Here is a 17,096-nt window from a genome sequence, read left to right as displayed (position 1 = left end):
AACCAATCCTCTCAGGAGGGACCAGAAGTTGCCACCATCTGATGTCTGCCTTGTGGCTGCTTGAAAGGAAGTTGGGGGTAGAAGTCCAGCTCCTAGTGGACAGGTGTTTGAAACCCAGAGCCATCCTTACAGTTGGCACCTCGGTGAGGTCTCCACAGACAGGCGCGGATTAAGTCGAGAGGAGACCAAATTGCTCTTCCACCTGGTGCTGGTGGCCCCAGCAGGACAGGGCTGAGGCTCAGTGACAGAGTGTGGGCAACCACAGCTAAAACCTTCATTTGCTTATGTTCTGTTCTGCAGAGAAATCTCAAGTTCTGGTCCCCAGAGCAGTCAATCCAACGACTTTCATAGATACTGTCATATTGGCATTATATTTCCATCTGGCCACAACTGTTTCAAAGAATCAGCCGCATCTCTTTTATTATCAAAAGAATAATGTAATTAATGCAAAATTTTAGGCCCTGAATTTAACTGTCAGAAGCAAAATAAAAAATCAGTACCATGGTCATTACCTTTCCTTAGAACTTTTGATGTGAGTTAAAGAAAAGAGAATACCAGAAAAGAAAGGAATTTTGAAGTATTTTATTCTTGTTTTCTATTAGGAATTCAATCTCTTTTTTTTGGTGGGGGGGAGTACTAGGGATTGAACTCAGGGGAATTTGACCAGTGAGCCATATCCCCAGCCCTATTTTGTATTTTATTTAGAGACAGGTTCTCACTGAGTTGCTTAGCACCTTCCATTGCTGAGGCTGACTTTGAACTTGTGATCCTCCCAAGCTGCTGGGACTACAAGCATGTGTCACCACGCCCAGGAGCAGTTCAATTTTGACTTTATTGATTTTTATTAATATATAGAGATTTTTCAGAACTCAAGTAGAGCATATAGGCAAAATTGGGAACATAATAAGAAAGTAAGTTCCTCTGAAATTAAAATATAAATATTTATGAAATGGTTGTATATCTTTGGAAGTTTCTCAAACTGCCATAAGAAATGATCTGCAAATGTGACTGATAAGACTAACTAAGATGAACAGGATTCTAATTAGTGGTGTTTTGCTTTTCCTAAGACACTGTTGTAAGGTCAGAAGATTGTGGTGATGGAGGTAGAGAATGGGCAAGAATTTTGAAGGATGGAGTATTTGTCAGTCATGGGCAGATGAGGCTCAGCTGGCCTGACTGAGGCAGGGTTTTCTCTGTCTTCAGGAAAACTCCCCTGAACAGAGAGCTGCCAATGGAGATGATGCCCAGTTATCCTAACTGCACACTGGCTCACTTCAGACAGGGCCCCTTGAGAGTGCAGAGGCCTGCGCCCACCTTGAACACTGATCAGTCATCATGGCTAAAGGCTTGGGACTCAACATTTCCATGCATGGCCTGGGTGGCTGTAATGCAGAGCCTCCCAGCCAGCACTTGAGAACCTTCCTATGGCTCCTCTACCTCATGGACTTCAGCCTCTCCAAACACTCATCCTAACTTGGAGTGTGGTTAGATTTTCCTACTGACAATAAATTCCCTTTCTGTTTTATTCATTCATCATCTGAAAGATTAGAAAGAGAGGTTTCAGCTCTCCTAAAAACTCAGGAGGGCAGCAGAGGTGTCTCAGGGATCAGGGGTTGAAGAATCCATGGGAGCAGCTCCGCCCTGCAGAACTGTTTTACAGACTTTCTCCCGGGCTTTCCTCACACTTCACAGGAAGAAAAAGATCTTGACTTAAAACATGATGAAAACTTTTAGATTGCACTGATCAATCATCCAGAGCCAGAATATCACATGATAGTCTGAAGAAATTGAGTCCTGAAGTGTGCCAGGCTGAGGCTGCACTGTGGGTAGGTGGTGACCCTACAAAGGCACAGGCCCCCACGAATTCTGGTCTAAATCATCTTGCTTCTCTCTTACATCAGTCCACTCTCAAGTCTCACACAGCCCTTGTTTTTTGTAATTTTCAGAAGTTCCAATGAAAACAGAAGAGTTGGAATCCATCTTCTCGCCGTGGGAAGTCTATCCATTACCTGCTATGCTCCACACCTGTCCTTGAACTATGGAAACCAGAGTGTACATCACGCACAGCCTTTTATATTCTTTTACCATAAAGATTTCTCCCTGGTTTTACATAGTTAACGAAATCTTAATTTCTAACAGTTACACAATAATCCATTATTATGATGTGCCAAATTTATTCATTGACTAAAAATGCAGTTTGTAAGGCCTTTCCTCAGGAGGATTGGTGGCAAGTCCATTCATAGAACCTTTTAACAAGAAAGAGAAAGATTTAAAACAGGATTAGATACTGTTAAAAAGATTACATGGAAAAGTATTCTACATTCAAGAATGAATTAAATTATAGTTAGGTTTCTTCAAATATAAATAATATACATCTAATGAAGGGAAAAGGGTCAGCTACTCTCTTCCCTTTAATATTTCTTACCTAATAATGACTACTGAATATTCAATGCTGGAATACCAACATTGCCAACCTTTTAGTTTTCATGGTACATAGGCCTGTTTGAAAATTGAAAATAGTATTTATACTGTTTTTAAGAGTATACTATAAAATTTTTTTTGTACTTTTTTTTATAACCAGGCTTCTTTTTCCTCCTTTTTGAGCTATTTTAAGACTAGATAGTATTCCATTATATGGTTACACTACAATGCCCTACTTGTGAATATTTAAATGACTTCCAATGGGGTTTTGTTTGATTGTTTTTGCTATTACATACAATGCTGCAAAGAACAATATTTTGTACATATCTCAGACTGGTCTCTCAGGATATATCCCTTTTGGGGGAACAGCTGAGCAAAAAGTAAGCATAATTTTAAGGCTCCTGATATATCTGGAGTTGTAGACAGGGACTCGATGTCAATGTATATCCCTACTAGCAGAGTTTGAGAGTACCCATTTTCTAATATGCTCACAAATAGCACTTCGATTAAGAAAACATTGCCATTCCGAAAGTAAAAAATGATACTCCATTTATAATTTCTAGTTTATTATTAGTGAGGTCTAACACTTTTTCATAATTTATCAACTTGTGTGAGCTGTCTGTCTTTATTGGGATGTTTTTCTTTTTTCTTAATAGTTTGTAGGAACTCACTACTCTCCATGAAGATAAGACTGTAACATCTTGATCTTCATGTATTCTTAGTGCATCATAGAAGTCAATACAGACGGATTAAGTGAAAACATTGTTTTTATGCCACAAATGTCATTTTTCAGATTATATTTACAATCTAATGTTTTAAAATATAATAACAAAACTTACCATTTAAACATTTTTAGCTGTACAATTCATTGGCATTCAATACATTTACATTGTTGGTAACCATTGCCACCATCCACCTCCACCATCCACCTCCTTAGCATCTTCCCAAACAGAAATTCAGTACATATGGAAAATAAATTTTATTTCCCCAGTGCAATTTGATTACAATTTAAAATCATAAGTAGTGAAACCCATCTTTTAAAAATTAGATGTAATTTTTAACTGATACATAAAACTACAAAAATTGTAAATCCATTATTCTTTTTCCATTAGGTTGTCTTTAACATTATGTTTGGAAAGGTCTCCCTACCTAAAAAGTATGGAAACATTCATATATATTTTCTCCTACTTTGTTATAATTTCTTCTTGTTTTCTTTTTTCTTTTCTTTCTTTCTTTCTTTATTTTTTTTTTATGTTGATCCCTTTCTTTATCCAGATTTCTTTAAAAATCAAGCAAAAGTTAATGCCTGTGGGGAGACCATTCTCCTTGTATGTGTCATGTTGCTGCATGTCTCATGAGCAGACTGCCATTATCCTCGGCTAACTTTTCAAGGATGTTTATGTGGTGAACAGACTTGGAAAGTAGAGACAATGTCTCCTTAAGAGCAGAGGGCAGGTTTTTGGTTGTGCAATATTAATAAAGATAATACCACCATCTGGGGCAAAGATCAGGCAGGCTTACTGCCCATTACAAAAAGACTAGATTTCTTAAGCTTGGGGTACCTCGCCTGTATCCCCGGCACTGTATGCAGGCAGCAGCTGGCCCCCAGCTTCAGCCTGTGGGAATGGGAGATTGGAAGAAAGGTGCAAATGCTGGCTCTCTGGCTACTACTGCTGCTGCAGTGGTCTGGGACCTGGGAACTTTGTGCCTTCTGCTGTGAGCCAATGGCAGACAAACTTGGGGGTTTGCAAGCAGGTAGTTCATAGAGCTTGAGAATGACACTGAATTTTTTTTCCAAAAATTCAATTAATTTTCGAATCATTTCTTGACTGATTTGAAATTTCACCTGGATCATAAAGAAACACTTAGATATGGGGGCTGGAGGTGTAACTCAGTGGTTGGGTGCTTGCCTAGCACATGTGAGACAGTGGGTTTTATACTCAACACCAAATAAATAAATAAATAAAATGAAGGTATTTTGAAAAAAGACAAAATTACAATTTAAAATAAAAAATAAGAGAAAAACTTAGATATACTTATGTTTATTTTGTATCTTTTTTGTTGTTCTATTTTTCTATTTGTCTACTCTGGAGATAATAATATATATATAAATTTTATAGTACATTTTAACATCCAGTAAATAGTTTCTTCTTTATTTTCCTTCACCTTATTTCTTCTTTTTTCCCCTCTTCCTGTCCCTGTAATATTTTGGGGCTCTTTGCATCAGAAGAAAGGTATCTGGCACATAGTGAACATTCAATAAATATCTTTTGAGTGATATTAATGAGATTGAGAAATAGTTCCTTTTCAATGTTTGCAATTATATTCATTATAGCAATGAAACTGGAAATAATTTGATTTATCATGTGCTACAAATTTAAGAAAATAATTTAGTTGGATGTAATGGCACATGCCTATAATTCCAGTGACTGGGGAGGTTGAGGTAGGAGAATTGCAAGTCAGAGGCTAGCCTGGGATATAGCTCAGAGATGAAATACACTTGGATCAAAAGAAAATTATTTTATTCTATTAGAAAATGCCTGATATGAGGGTTCTTATACCATTTCTCTTATTTCAGAATTTCCTGGATATTTGGAGAATTCTGAAATAATAATATAATAATAAATAATAATATTTCCCAACAATCCTAAGGTGAGTTACAGGTCAATATTTGTCACCTTTTTATGGTCTTTACTATTTCATCACTCCTTATTTTCATGAGCATAAACTAGTGTTTTGTCTTTGCTAGGAATATTGCAGTTCACTGTCTAAGGGGAGTCTAGTAAAACAACAACAAAAAGTCAAATATAGCATTTTTTTATGAGGGTGCATTAGGAAGCAGCATAAGTGTTTGGACTTAGTATTCTGCCACAACTGTACTTAAGTGTCACTGACTTTATTCTTAGGGGCTTCTGCTTTTGGTGCCCTTCTCTGAGAACTATTTAGTTGGTCACTGCTTGGGCAGGGGCCTTGGCTGGGAAGGTGAAATTGCCAGCCACCCCCAAGAGTGGCCTACTACTCGGTAGAGAAACAATGAATTACCTGGCCCAGTTTCATCTGGGTTTTGCATGAATTTCTAATTTCTCTCTTGTATTCAGGGTGAACTGTACTTTTACATTCTGGAAAATTGGATAGAATTTGTGTCAGTATTTAATTTGACTCGGGTAATCTGAAAGTGCTTCATATAGAAATGAAGGTATTGAAATATTGGAGGTGGGACTAAGTTGAAAGTTTCTATCTTCCACGCACAAGATAAACCTAGTTTTCAGATAGTTTTAATACTTATCTTTCTATAAAGTCAGGCTCCATGTTCTTTATTTTTTCTAATCGAAACTGTTTGTTCTCCAAATTTAGTAAAGTACTTTGTCATGTGTGAGAAAAATACATGTAATTTCTAGATACATATAACTTCTAGATAATCACATTTTAGTGAGGAGCTTGTGATCTCTGAAACCAGTGACTGGAAAAGAAACATTCACATCAAAAAACCAACTCTTTGCCAAGGGTTGCCAGGATGAATTTGAAGTTGCATAGATGGAGCTTGAATGTAGAAGTCCCCCTGCCCCAGATTTAATTGTGAAAGGCATCTGCATCATGTGGGTAATTTTGAAGTTGCATAGATGGAGCTTAAATAGTCCGCTGTGGATGTTTTATGTTTGTAAACTTTCTCTAATGTTTATCCAGTGACAATGTGAGCTATACAAGCTCCAAAGGAATAGGGATCTCGTGTCTTTATCCCTTTGCTATTCCAGCTCTTGGCACAGTACTTGGAGTGGAGTAGGTACTCATTAAGGATGTGTTGAATGAATGGTGTTCCCTTGTTACAGACTGGAGAAAATACCCTGAAGGAAGGACTGTAATTTGTCTAAGGCATGTCACAAATCATAGTAATTAAAGAATTAGAAATGGCATTCTGTTAATTTTGGTAACTAGCCTTGATGACTGAACTAACTTAATCCAGGTAGAATCATTCCTTATGCTTCTATGACCACCTACACTTTGCTATCTTTTTTATTTTTATTTTTCTGGTACCAGGGATTTAACCCCGGGGTTCTGAACCACTGAGTCCCATCCCCAGCGCCCCCTTTTTTTTTATATTTTATTTTGAGACAGGGTCTTGCTAAGCTGTTTAGGGCCTTCCCAGGTTGCGGAGGCTGACTTTGAACCTACAATCCTTCTGAGTTGTTGGGATTACAGGCATGCGCCACCGTGCCTGGCTTCTTTGCTACTTTTTTAAGGAGCCAAAACATTACCAACAGTCCAGAAAGGAGGGAGGCTAGAACTAAGAAAAAAAAAAAAAAGGGATCAACGAGATATAATGAAAGCTGCATATGCTTTAGTTCTCTAAAAAGATGGTCTAATCTAATTTAAAAAGAGTTTACATATTAGTATTGTAATTTACTTGCAGTGATACAGATCTGATATCTACAATGGGCCTGTGGACAGAACAAAGCTTTGTCAAAGGAAAGTGGCTGTCACTCAACCAGGAATCAAGGGCATTTTCAAAAGGAAGAGTTGTGTTTGTAGCCATGGGGAGAATTTTTGCAAATAAACTCTTTCTCCCATAACCAAGGGTTGCCATTTTACTGGTGGGAAAACATTGCCAATTTTATGAAACATTTTAGGCACAAAAGCAAAACCTCTTAGATCCTCTTCTGAAAATAACTTGACATGAGCATTTCCCCCATTCCCTGAGGTCTGGAGCAGAGCTCTGTAATTTACAGGACATGATTAGGAAGGTTCTATGCCATTTTAGACTAATTATGTAAATTGGAAGGAATTCACCCTTTCATTCTTTATAACAAAGTATTTCCCTTCTGTGAGTACTAAATTCTAATGAAGTTTTAGTTTGTTTCCTTTTGTAACTGCTGCCTTACAGTGCTTTGTCAATGAGCATTAAACAAATAACCAGGCATCTCTTTTTGAAAGACCAAAATTAAAATCCCAGATAAAGATGGTGAGACAAAACACGTTTTGCCAGTAGTTAGTCACCTCATTTGGCAGGGAGGGATTTGTTTTTGTTGCTGCTCTCTAAAAAGACACGATGATAATATAGTCGACTAGATTCTTCCCCCTTTAACTTTTCCTAACGTTTCCAGGCCTTACTACTTGGCAAACACAACTTGGGACAGATTTCTTTATTTTCTCCTCTGGCCTAAAACGAAAAACCCCCACTTTCCAAACTGTTACCACCGAAGAGTTTATTAAATGGCTGAAAAAGACAGCTGGTCCTACCATCTGTTAAAATTTTTCAGGGGCCAAATAAAACAGGTTACACCTTTCGCCATGCCAAGTCTTGTGATACCCCCTTCCTCTCACAGCTTGGGGAGGGCTAATCTGAATTTCACGCTCTGATTTTGCTATTGCTAATGTTGGAGCTTCTTATGTGTGCTTCTCCACATTGCTTACATTACCTTCTTTTTTGAGTTACAAAGCTATTCTCACATTTCAACCCGACTCATTTGCAACCTATTACCTTACCCTTCTATAATCTCTATAGTTACACCAGTGACTAGAAGGAAATCCACAGATACCTAACTAATTTCTGACTTTTCAAGCCAAAGGGGAGAGCCAAAAGTACGTTTCTGTTGTTTTGCAACCATTTTTTTCTATAAGTGCTAATGGAGGTAATTCAGATTTTGGAACAAAGGCTTAGCTCACCACACGCTGCAGGTGTGAAAGGGTTGAAACAAAAGAGATGCTAACCCTAATGGTATTTCTTGTCATTAACAATTCTTTGATGTTCACACTGGAGCCTCCCTTTTATCTTTTAGTTTTTCAGCCATCTTTGTTAACACGCAGCTCAATTGAATCTTTCCCCCCCCACCTCCCCCTGGCCTTTAAAGACATCTGCAAAATGTTTATGTTAAGTTAGTTTCCACTGCATCTTTTAGTACCAAGGCAAAGTAAAATGAGATAAAGCTTGTGAGGTTATTATTAAAACATCAGTAAGTTTCTATCATTAAGCTGAAGGGGAAGATCAATAAAAAAGGAGCACTTAATGTTACTTTAATAAGGATGAGTTTCCTGTAACAGGACTTGGGATTAACTTTAGGATCGCTGAAGAGCGCTTCACAATAAAGACGTTGCTGTGATCAGAAAAGGGTGACTTGCCTTTACCCAATTAAACAGTTTGCAAATACTTTGAATGCACTTGATCTGTTATTTCCTGTTTCATTGAAAGCCTTCATCATGAACATATTTTAAGAATATTTTACCACTGCCTTTTCTTCTCTTCCCTGTCTCATCCCTGGCAAGCTGCCAAAGATTTTTTTTTTAAGCAGGTTTGCTTGTCTGTCCTTCTGTCCACTTAGGATTGGGGGAGGAGGAGGCGGGATGACAGGGCTTCAGAAAAGTTTGTTTAACTTGCTTTGATGACAGCAAAATGTAGGGAACAGTCAACACTACATAATATACTGTCCTAACCTATTCAGTAGCCGGATCTGCAACCATACTGTGGGAGCAAAGTAGAATCATATGTTTCTCACCCAAATGATTCAGCTAATCTTGCTAGTGTATTTTGCATTGTCTTGAACAAAACAGAAATGCTTGTTAATTACTTCTGAATTGATACATCTTTTATCTGTATGTGTGTGTGTGTGGGGGGAGTGAATTGTTTAACTAATTTAACATTTTCACCAGTATAAGTGGGGATCTCTGTGGACAGTTAATTTGTTTCAGTCTGAGAACTTGTTTTATGGCAAGTATTAATTTGGGGCCAGCACAATACTGAGTCACAACTGAGATAGACAAGGAAACTCCCCCGGCCTTTATATATAGTTCAGCCCTAAATGACAGATACTAGGGGAAAGATAATAAGCAAAGATAAAATACAAATTAATGTTAACAATGTATCTATTTTATGATTTTCCTCTCATATTATTTAATAATTCTTAGCATTTATATGATGCTTTTCATCTTCAAAGCGCTTTACAAATGTTAACTAATTAACCATGAGGTAATGAGGCCTGGATGATAATGCTGCAGTAAATTTTCTCTAGCTCAGATTATAAAGTAAAAATGGAGATGTATGTATTCATACATTTTAAAAAATAGCATTAGGTGGTCATAGAGATTTTGTGAATCAGAGACTCAGGCAATTTATCATCTATGTACAACTTCTGTGTATGTCTTTGTGCAAAGAATACCTTGGGCATTTCGGAAGTGGATGAACTGTCAGGATTTTCCCACCTGGCAGGTGGTTGGCAAACTTTCTGTCATTTCATCCTTGATGGTACTATTCCTTGTTATTTTCACCTTGGACTCTCTCTTCTCATCTAATAACACAGACAGATCCAAAAGGAAGGACACTCACAGTTGGGAATTAGGGACAGACACCCATTTTCTTTTTTTCTCAGATTTTCCATGGACAGATTTTAATGAAATACATGCTAAAACACCTGTGTTATTTTGTACTACCTTTTATAACGATGCTGGTTAGTTGAAGTCCATTATTTTAGAATGTGTGTATGTGCTCTGTGGACAGTTAGTCTGACATTATTTAAGGCCTAAGTAATATAATTTTTATTTTTATGTTTTATTTTTTTTTGGTAATAGAGATTGAACTCAGGGGCACGACAGGGTCTCAGTGAGTGGCTTAGGGCCTCACTAAGGCCCTGAGGGCTGGCTTTGAATTTGCAGTCCTCCTGCCTCAGTTTCCTGAGCTGCTGGTATTACATGTTTGTGCCACAGCACCTGGCAAATGATATAACTTTTAAAAAGAAAAGCATACTTTATTTAATCAAAACTATATCATCTGATATGAAATGAACACTAGTAAAAAGTTAAGTGATTAATAAAAATGTTTTAGTTCATAGTAGACTTCAATTACAAACTAGTAAATATACCCCTTTATGAGAATGAATTGCTAGACTCAGCCTCTGAGGGCAGGTCTTGTTTTCCTGACAACTGAATTTGGAAAAGCTGAGAAAGTTTATCAGACTTCATGAATAAGTGTGTGTGTGTGTGTGTGTGTGTGTGTGTGTGTGTGTTGCTGAGAACCAGGCCTTGCTTTTGCTAGGCAAGCACTCTGCCATCGAACTACCCCCCAGCATCACATGAATTGATCTTAATGATTCAGAGGGAATTTTATTTAAACCACTGAAAGTCTTATGTGCTCTAATTAAAGAATTCTAGTTTAACAGGATTTATCTTATTTACTAAAGGCTTTTTCCTCTTTTTCTCTGAGTTATGGTGTTAAGTTATGACACATAAGATTAACTGGTAGAGGTCTGTCTGCTTCCTCTGTCCTCCCAATACTTGGGGGACCTGTGGACATTATTTGGAAAAAGCCAGTCTAGAGTACAAGAGACAATAATGGGTTAAATCTTTTACTTTTCATTCTGATACTTTTGAAGTCCTGAACACTTAGTATGTGCCTCTATGTCTTCACTATAATAATAAACCAACCAAAGGGAAAGCTCAAGACTAGGGCATACTGAATCTGACTCATTTGCAACCTATCTGGTTGTATAAATGTCTTGTGCTATGGCTTTTTAAAACTAGTGCCTGCTGATAGATTGGACATAAAATCTACTGTTGTTGTAGGAGTAGATGCCCCCAAGAAATGAATGACATTGAATGACTAAGAGGAAAAAAATCATTTTGGAAAAGATGATAAATGTGATGGAATGTTCTAAATTACGTGTAGCGTGCCAAGTCTTAGCCATGTCAAGGCACTGTGTTACGTGTTCCACACATAGCAACAACATGTTAAATATTTCCTGGTTAATTGATGATCTGGTTTAAAATCTGGGAAATTTCCAGGACAGATCACCTATCCTTGTTAAAATGAATGACTTAGCTACATGTGTAATTTCAGTGACTCAGGAGGCTAAGGCAGAAGGATGGCAAGTTTGAGGCCCGTCTCAGCAACTTAGCAAGGCCCTATGGAGTTTAGTAAGACCTTGTCTCAGAAAGAAGATAAAAAGGACTGTAGATTTAGTTCATTGGTAAAGTGCCCCTGGATTCAATCCCTAGTACCAAATAAATAAAATAAATGACTCAAATATATTCTGAGGTCTCTAAGACTATTTTTTTTTTTTTTTGGTGTGGCCACTCTGGCCATATCAGCAGAAACGGTGTTGCTATTTTCCTTCATAAGGATAGTAAAAGGGGACTGATTTACTCTGGAGTAGTATTCCATGTTTAGGCTCTGTATGCCCTTTCTGTCCATCTGGAGGGCTGTTTTCTCTTTTTAGTAGGCAAAATTCTCTATTTACATTTTAATATTTTTTTTCATGTAGTTTTTTTTTGGGTGGGAATGAGTTAAAACATTAATTAAAGACAGCTTTCCTGCATGGTCTAATTTCATTTTCTTCCTAATATTTCCCCTCTCAGATATTAACCAATAGCTCATGCTCAATTAGTTCCTGCATAATCTCTACTTAATTTTCTTACTTTACTATACTTATATACATGTATATAACTGGTTTAACACAAACATGTATTTTCCAGTACAGGAGGGAACTAGGTAAGACTGTGCTTTAGCTGTTTGGTGCCAGAAAACAGAGAGAGGTAAATATCTACTCTAACATTGTTCTCTTATTTATCTCTCCCCTTTTGTATTTTTAGTTTTTTGGTACCAGGAATTGAACTCAGGGGTACTTGACCACTGAGCCACATCCCCAGCCCTATTTTGTATTTTATTTAGAGACAGGGTCTCACTGAATTACTTAGTGTCTTACTTTTGCTGAGGCTGGCTTTGAACTCGCAATCCTCCTGCCTCAGCCTCTGGAGCCACTGGGATTACAGGCATGTGCTATTGTACCTAGTCCTCCCCTTTATTTTTGTGTAATTTAAAAGCTACCTTAGTTACTTCAAAATAATACCATGAAGCCAACAATATTTTTTCTTCAAAGTCAAAGTAAAACTTGTACATAGTTTAAAAATTTATTTAAAAGGATTTCTTTACCAAATGTCTTTTCTTTAATGTAATGCCCCACCAAAGAAGCTCTTTCTCCTTTGCAAAATGTTTTCAGTAATATGTGGGAAAAATAGTGCCCAGAAAACAGTAAAGGGCCCAGGAGAAAAACTGCAGAGTTCACGGTGGGCAGAGAGGAGAAAGAGAAGGTGTTGAGGCATGGCCAAGAGGATCCCACTGGAACTAAACAGGGGGTTTAGATGTCTTTAACTGCTGTTCCCTGCAGATGGCACGAAGCTGGAGGGCAAGGAAGCTGGAGGGGCGTAGGGATCAGAGGTAAGCTAGTAAGCCTGGCCAATGATGGTGGGGTCACTAATATGGGACAAAAGGCAGGAGGAGGAGAAAAGAGAACACTGAGTGTTAATCTGTTTAGGCAGCTCCCAGAAGTGGCAGAGAGAGACTGAGGAAAAATCCTACTTCTTGTAAAAGGGAAAACAGCAGCCATATGTGTAAGTCTCCTCAAGATGTTTAGGAGTGTGCAGTGATGCAACCGTGTAATCTCAGTGATTTGGGAGGCTGAGGCAGAAGGATTGCAAGTTCAAGGCCAACCTGGGCCATTTAGTGAGACCCTGTCTCAAAATAATAAATAAAAAAATAAAAGGATTCAATCTCTAGTAGTATAAAAATAAATAAATAAAAATAAAGAAGCTTAACTTCAGAACAACTCAGAAGGAAATTCTTATTTCAGGGCTAAATTTTCCAGTTTTGTTAATCTCTACAGATTATAGGTGATTTAGATAGATAGATAGAGAGGAAATGTTTACAACAGAAACTTAAATATTTTGCCTTCTGCTTTGATCTTTTCAGGGACAGTTTCTTAGAGCTAATGCCTAGTCCTGCTCTGCAGCTAACCTGCAGTCTTTACTGCTGCTGCTATTAATTTTTAGCCCTAAGGGACCATTCCTTTGTCCAAAGAAAGGGGAGCTGGAGAGAAGAGTTTAGGAAAAGAGAAATTCAGAGACCCACTCCAAGGTAAATTTTTGACACTCAACATGATAGTTTAAGGTCTTGAGTTTTAATAAACTCCACCCCAATATTTCCCACACTACTTAAATCAATGTTTTAGTCCATTAAAAGTTAAAAATGTATAAATTTATCCATGAAGATTTGCAACAGAAGTTCTCAAACCTGTTGTGCAAGGGAATCACTAAGAGAGGGGTGATCCCTTACCTACCTCCTGATCTCTAATTGCCAACGATGTATGGTAGGCTGGGAAAAGGTCTCCACCAAGCAGGACTGGTGGCTCTGGTTTACCATGAGGAGGCTCTTGGATAAGCACTGGTTTAGCAGTCACTATCTTGACCTGTCCTGGGCTGAGGCAGGCCTCAAAATCTTCTTTCACCTGTCTCATCTTTTGAAGCAGAGGAGGTGGCTCTTGCCACCAAGACCTCTCTCAGCCCTATGGAATTGAGTGGGACAGACAGACTTCTGTGACCTCAATCTCTTTGGCTCTTTTGTGTATATCCCAAAGCTGAAAATAGCAGGCTCCTTTCCAGCTAAAAATGGAATGGGAAAAAGTGGGCACTACTACTGAGAAAATGGGATTGGTTAAATGCGATGTGACAATATGACCCCCTGGAGCCAAAACCATCAGGAGAAAGTGGGTAATGCCCCTGAGGTCCTTGCAGGAAGTGATTTTTCCCTGTGATCTTTGTGTGAAAACCTTATCAAGTGGACAGCTCAGCATTTATCAGCAGAATCTGAGAACTTGCCTAGTGTGCTTATTTATAGCAAGAATGCAGAAAGAAAAGAAACATAAAATAATATAAGGGTTCCATGTGTAATGGAGATATGAGTTTAACCCAATCTCTGGCATAGACATAGGCATTCTATACATACTTATTGAGTAAATGAATTTTTTTTAACAGATCCAAGCTCCATTTCAAGCTATATAATATAAACATATGAGATACACAGATAATGTCTATCACACTTCTTAAGAGAGCTCTGACAGTTTTTAAACTCTCAGTTGGATTGATATTTGGTCACATGATTGGAAAGAATCTATAAGCACTGAGTTGCAAGCACAATGATTGGCTGCTCCAAAACCATACAAGTGTCTGTGTTAGTTGTTAAGAATATCTGCTGAGGTCTTTGAGAAGTTGAGGATCTGGTGGTGCTTGAGAAAATGGTATCTTATCATAACTTGTATGTGTTAGTATTGGGGAAAAGATGTGAATTGGCTAAGAAAAGTTATTAAATCACACAGACATGATATTTGCGTAGAAACTAAAGATGCTAAATAATAAGAAATCAGAGAGACCCAGAGTACTCACTCTGCATTCCCTGTTGTTTTGTTCACTGTCACCAAGAGTCAGACATTTCTCTGCAAACCCATCTAGGTTCTTGCATACTACCTCAAAACCTCCAGTCATTTCATATTTCATAAACCAATACTCTAGAAACTTCAAGTTCATTTCTAATTCTGCCTCCATGAAGGTTCTGATAATCCATTCTGGACTCCCCACAACTTTCTTAATGGAGGCCCTCCTACACTCCCTCAGCAGACCTGCAGAGCCTAGAGTTATTTCCCAGAAAGCTCTGGAGCCCAACTGCACAGACTCGAATCCTCACTCCAATTGGCAGGGGGGCTCTTGGATGAGTCACTGAACGTTTCCCATCTCAGTTTCCTGTAAAAATGGTACTAATCATGATGGCATTTATCCAACAGGTTACTGTGGAGATTAACTGGATCAATGAGAAAAAGCCAGGTCTTGGCACACAATAAGTACTTAATTCATGTTAATTGTTACCATTCTCAGATAAAAAATTAGATGAAAGCATCAGCATGTTTTATATTGAACTACATTTTGATCACTCTGGCCCCAGGCAGATTTCAGTCCACTATCAGCATCCATTAAAGACACTGAAATGCAGGCTACTAACTCCTGGAAAGAGCAAGGTGTAGGACACTGACATACCTGGATTTGTATGCTTGCTCCTCTCTGCCAGTAACATGACCACTCTGAGCTGACCATCTGTATTTTTGCCTACTTAGCATAGCTGGTGGGAAAAGTACAGGAGAGATTATCAGTGAAATTGCCCATTTAAAAAAAAAATTGGTAGTTGTAGATGGACAGCATACCTTTATTTTATTTGTTTATTTTTATGTGGTGCTAAGGATTGAACCCAGTGTCTCACACATGCTAGGCAAGCACTCTGCCGCAGAGCCACAACCCCAGCCCCCAAATTGCCCATTTTTGTTAAACATTTCACTTCTAATAATGGCTTTAGATGTCCTCAGATTATATCTATAAGTATCTGGGAAGTTCTTGCAAGGCAGTAGGCTTGGTGTCAATACATATTAGAAGAATTACATGTTAGAAGAATTTGGAAAATAGTTTTGGAAAGAAGAACATCTCCTTTCTCTACCAGTATGATGTCTTCTCTGTGTAGAGACAGGCAGGTGCTAGATAGCCTGAGGTCACCAGGGAATCTGGTAGGTTGGTACAGAGAGCTCAGAATGCAGAATGAACTGACCTCACGTCTTGTTTTGACTCTGTTACTCACTCATTGCATGGCCCTGGGGCAAGTCACTGGGCCTCTGTCTTGTCCTCTGTAAAGAGTAGATTGGGCCAGCTGTTTCCCAAAGGTTATCACTATTCTAAAATATAATCTTTCTGAGTTTAGGACAGTGCCATTATTTATATCCCTAAGCTGATCTGGCAAGTGACATCCAACCATCCAGTGTTGTCAAAGGAAGGTTAATTGGTAGAAGTATTTTCTTTGCTTTAAACACTGTGGGGTAAGTGGCAATAAGAGTTTTGTTGTTGTTTTTGTTCTACTCCTTTTGTTTTCAATGGTACGTGGCCCAGTAAAACTCCAATATGTGTGAATGAAGAGAATACCCTGTGCCACTCAAAAGACCAACATTCTTGACTGTCATTGTTCAAGGGACTGGTGTGGAGAACAGTGAATACCAGAAGCTCTTATAAGTGGGAAGCACTACCCAGATAAGCAAGTAGAAGATCCTTCCCAGTTACCTTGAATTCATTGCTTATCACTGGTTTATGTAGGTCAAGGTAAATGCACAAAACCCTTCTCTATTTTCAACATGAGCATCCTAAACCCCTGAGCTGGCTGGGCCTGCAGGACAAACAGTCCCATGTTTTGACATATTGACAATCTTGAGCTGATGACCTATTCAGTCATTCAACCAATCGACTTGGTCAATAACTACTCGGTGGCATTATTGAGAAGTGCTCAATGAATCAAATGACTCAAACTACTGGGTGTGATTAGATATGGTATCGTGCGTGAGTCATGATACAAACAAGAAAAAAAATTGGGAGAAAATCTCAACAACCTTTTAACATTTACACTTTACATAGAATTTAATTTAGGATAAAAAACTAATATAATTCTGTCTATTCTACACAGAAAGGGGGTACCTTATGTAAATAAAAAAAAAGAAGTCCCCAAACATTTACTTTAGGAATAGTCTCTGAACTTTGAAATGTCTATAAAATGGTGTAGGTGATATGACAGTCCTTTTCTATTGGAGGTTATTATGTTAATGGTCACTAGGAAACTGGTAATAAATACCTTACGATATCCCACAAATCAACATTAGCAAACATGGCTCTGAGCAAGCCACCTTTCAATGACTAATGATTAACAAGAATCCAATGCCCAGCTAGTAGACTAATTTTTCACTTTTGAATGCTATCTACTTCATTAAAAATAGAAAAAAAATTAGTTCCTCTCATTCTCAAAGTCTTTTTTATCTTGAGATGGGGCCTTACTAAGTGAC

The 17,096-nt window shown here is 38.1% G+C and overlaps 1 protein-coding gene across 1 annotated transcript in view; it reads right to left on the bottom strand.

Moving 5' to 3' along the window:
• Positions 1 to 690: 690 nt before the first annotated feature.
• The window catches only part of Myo3b (myosin IIIB), a 425,075-nt gene continuing 408,669 nt past the window's right edge, over positions 691 to 17,096 (bottom strand). Inside the window, exon 34 of the mRNA XM_015478942.2 lies at positions 691 to 2,246. The gene's annotated coding sequence lies outside the window, so the exon portion shown is untranslated. The remainder of the gene's footprint in view (positions 2,247 to 17,096) is intronic.

Source organism: Marmota marmota, unplaced genomic scaffold (genome assembly GCF_001458135.2).
Source record: "Marmota marmota marmota unplaced genomic scaffold, marMar, whole genome shotgun sequence".
Taxonomy (NCBI): domain Eukaryota; kingdom Metazoa; phylum Chordata; class Mammalia; order Rodentia; family Sciuridae; genus Marmota; species Marmota marmota.
Note: the sequence above shows the minus strand (reverse complement) of the source record. Positions and strands in the feature narration are given on the sequence as shown.